At 48.4% G+C, this 4,111-nt stretch overlaps 1 protein-coding gene across 3 annotated transcripts in view; it reads left to right on the forward strand.

Annotated features, from left to right (window-relative positions):
* Positions 1-4,111, forward strand: part of EBF3 (EBF transcription factor 3) — a 191,196-nt gene that overhangs the window by 15,652 nt on the left and 171,433 nt on the right. The gene's annotated exons all lie outside the window — the stretch shown is intronic.

Here is a 4,111-nt window from a genome sequence, read left to right on the forward strand (position 1 = left end):
CCCAAAGTGCCGGCCCTGGCAGGGGAAGGATCTTTCAAGGAGTCTCTAGAGCAAGCTTCTCTCTCTAAAATAAAACAACAACAACAACAACAACAACAACAAAAAACCCAAAACAAAAACCCCCACCACCAATGCCCAGTTAGTTATGCTGGCGGAAGCCTTCGGCACATGCCAGGCGCGCGCCCAAATCGCGTTTACCCTACGAATCTTGCTGTAAGAGCAGCACAATCCGGAGTCAGGACTTCCGAGGGGCGCGCACGGCGCCCCGAAATACTAGCCACCGACCTGGGAAATTAGTCGACCCTTGGCACCCCCAGTGTCTCTCCCGCAACACACACACACACTGCCAACCCAAATTGTTCTGGGAGAGCCTTGCCAAGCTTAAACAAATAGCTGAACTACAAATGTGCGGCTCTTCGAGAAGCGAAGAAACAAGAGTTTGCTGAGATTTGTTTCGGTGAAGCCGGGCATAAATTACTCCGAGTGGAACCGAACACGTCCTTAATCAATGGCGCCTGAAAAACACTAAAAATGAAATATGGGTGTTGGCAAGTTGGCTTCGATTCTTCGCTTGGCCATCCGAAATAAAATAATACTCGTTCGAATAATAAGAATGGACAGAAGGGTGAAAATTAAAACACGAGAGCGGGCGCGCGCGCATGGTGGTTGGCGTGACCGCAAGCTGATGGCACCGTTCCTTCTCTCTGAACTTTTCCTCCCTCCAAAGTTTCTTTGGCAAAAGTGGAAACTTGCACTCAGGCGCGCATAAACACACCAAATTGGAGTGGGGGGGGGGGGGTACGACGAGCAGCGTGGAACTTGAGCACCAGGCAAAATAAACAGGGAATACACGTGGGAAAATTGGGAAGGTTTGAACCACTGAGGTGTAACAGTTCTTTCTTATTCAGGGTGGTGGCAGGGAGATAATAAGTGAAGTGTTTGCGATAATAGTCTCGGGAGAATCATCCCAAAGGAGAGAGAGCGCGCAAGTGTGCGTGCAATTGTGCGCGCGTGTGTGTATAAGCGCGTGCGCACACAAACACGCGTATACGTGTATACACACGCGCGCACTCCGAGGCCGGGCAAATTATCAATTTGAATCTGTGGGATCCGTGTAAGGTGTGCGAATATTGGTCATTATGCTGTGTGTTGTTAGAGAACACAGAAAGGGGGGGAGAGAAGGGTTGAGATCTTAAACATGATTTATGGTAGACTCTGCGATTCCTTTTCTCAGGCTTTTAACAGACGGGGGCTGTACAATGGAACATGTTGAAAGGCCAGATCGGACGTCCTCTCCCCCCCCCTCACACCCGGCTTCCCCCCTCCCCCGCCACCCTTGTAAGGGGTGGGGTGCGGGGAAGAGGAGCCTTGGGTGGTGGTTGAAAGCCCAGGCAGGGCTCTGTCCCTTTAAGGTCACTGCATGCTCTGGTATGATGATGTTTAGAAGGACAGCTGGGCAATGGCCATCTGACTGACTTCGGCTTGACATCTGGGAGCCCACTGGTGTGTGGCACGCGAATCGCTTGATGTCGCTATTTAAATGCAAATTTGTGGGGGGATCATTGAAGCCTCACCCCGTAAATTCACACAAAAGGAACACTTCACACACTCCGAGGAGGAGGAGGAGGAGGGCCGTTACTTCGGGAGGTCTTGGCTGCAACATGCAAATCTCATTCAAATCCGCAGCACATTCTGCATGACTAACTTTGCTAAGGTCAAGACTTTTTTGGGGGGGTGGAGGAGGAGGAGAAGGAGGAGGGGACGGCTGCCTGCCTGGCTGTGGCCGGGCTACCAACTCAGCTGAGTCTTGGTCAGTTCCTGGGCTCTCTCATTTAAGGACGAGCACCTCCCCACTGCTTAGGTTGTGACCAGGCCTGCCTGGTCCTCCCCGAGGTTGCAAACGTTTCAAAAGGAAAGTTTCACCATCCGCGGCAGAAGGGCGCATCGTCTGCTTCCCCCTGGTGCTTTGTGTCCCGGTGAACTTCACCTTCTTTGGCAGGACAGCGCCTCGCCGGGGGCTCGCAGCCAGCCTCGCCCCGACCACCTCCCTCCCTGCCACCTCCTCCCCTTATATTTGGGATAAGAGAAGCCCCCTTTTTATGAGGGAAACACTGATTTCCCCCAAGTATTATGCGGACGCTCTTGCAAACAACTCTCCGCCTCTTGCTTAAGCAGATACTCTTTTCCCTCGCTCCTTGGACAAGAGGAATCGCCCCGTCCTTTTGCTCTCTACCCCCCGGGATGGGGGGTAGTGTTTGTTCCCTGCCCCTCGACGGGGTAGAAAACTTGAGCTTGAGGTGCTCGAAAGCAAGCAGACAAAAACAGGAGCCCGATGTACACACACACAGAGAGAGACTTAGGATCCAAACCCAGGAAGTAATTTTTCCCCTTCCCTTTCCATCTCTGCGCTTTGCTCCTCGAATATGGCTTGGAGCCAGAGGTGAAAGAGAGAAGGGGAAGGAGAAAGAAAGAAAGAAAGTTGGTGAATGATAAAGACCGTATTTTCCACGCTTTGGGTGCAGGACCAGATGATCTAGAAAATGAGCTGAAATAGATTCAGCCTCAGAGTCTGATGTGAGGAGCAGCTGACTCCCCTGTTTCTGGCCAGATGGCTTCTGAACACAGATTTGCATTCATTTTCGCTTAATATCGTCCAAAATAGCGGGGCAGCTGCATTTGTTGTCAAAAAGGTTTAAAACTCCCCTTTCTTTCTGGGGCAGGGTCGTTACCTTATGTGATGGGGGGCTTATGCAACTTTCACCCCCCTCTCACGCACGCATACACCTCCCTCCTTCTCCCCCTCCCCCTTTAGTCAACAGTATCAGATTTAAAAGGATTTGTTTTAAAACCATCTAATTTGGTAATCAGATTTAAATCGCCTTGGCGCGTGTAATCTGAATTAAAGATACTGTAAATGGTTTGAAGCATGGCGCTTTTTGTTAGTGCAGGCAAAAGGAGCAACTTTAACCTTCTTCGGGTATATTTTTATCAGATTGGTCCTGATCAGATATTTGACTCACGGCGGGAAAGTATCTTTTAAAAAAAGAGATAGCCGGGAGAGACAATAGTATTCTGTCCATAATGACTCCAAGAAGCTTTTATCGTCTATATATACTGTACAAAACACACAGAAAAGGAGACTGAAAAAGAAAATGAGACATTTATTTTTCTCTCCCCCCCCCAACTTGTTTTGTAACTTTAGTGCTCCTTGCAAGTCTAGCTCAGAAGAGGTGTGACATCTTTCAATCTACCCCACGGTGCCCACTGATTATTATTATGGAGTCAGGATCCCCCCTTTAATTTATCGTGAATAGTTTCTATACACTTTGATTTAAGGTTATTAACATTCTATAGACAGTGGCATCTTTAATATGTGGCGATCGCTTCTAAAGACTAATCTCATTACCCTCAAATAGTCATAAAATATGATTTTATTATACTTACGTATTTAATTAGACGGCCAGCAATGTAATGGATTTTGAGATCGGGTAGAGCAACAGCTTTGATAATTCACTTATCTTTAGCAATAGTCATTAACCCCCAACACCAGCAAAATAGATTGCTTTCTAACACATATTTCCGCGCACCCCCCCCCCTCACCCTTTGAGGAGGGATCGGGGGTCCCTTGGTAACACAAATCGGACTTCGATTTTCACCGATTAATTAAAATATTAACGTACATACCCCTGCCAATTCACATTAAAGGAAGTCCTAACCCACCCAAGATGGGGGAAGGTTTATATATATATATTCAATACCCTTGTTGGGCTCATATGTACACACACAATCAGACGGGGGGCGGAGGAGGGGATCTGCTGCGTCTCTGCAGAAGAGTATCCGGGACACCCCTTTGTCTATAGTATACCGAAGGTCTCCTCCTTGCGAAAAAGCAACTGCCCTTTTGAAAACCCTGCGCCCTATCTCTTTCTCCCCCCTTTCTTTCCAGGAATAATTCACCTCGTGCTCTCCGTTGTTGTGTCTCCCATCTCACAAGTAATTAGCCATTTCACTCTTAACTCCAATAATCCTACAGTTCTAGCACTTTTGAGTGCTCATCTCCCCATTGCCTTTACCTCTCTGAACACACACACGCACACACAAAAACACACGC

This window comes from Podarcis liolepis (genome assembly GCF_965112155.1).
Source record: "Podarcis liolepis genome assembly, chromosome: 5".
In the NCBI taxonomy this organism is placed as follows: Eukaryota; Metazoa; Chordata; class Lepidosauria; order Squamata; family Lacertidae; genus Podarcis; species Podarcis liolepis.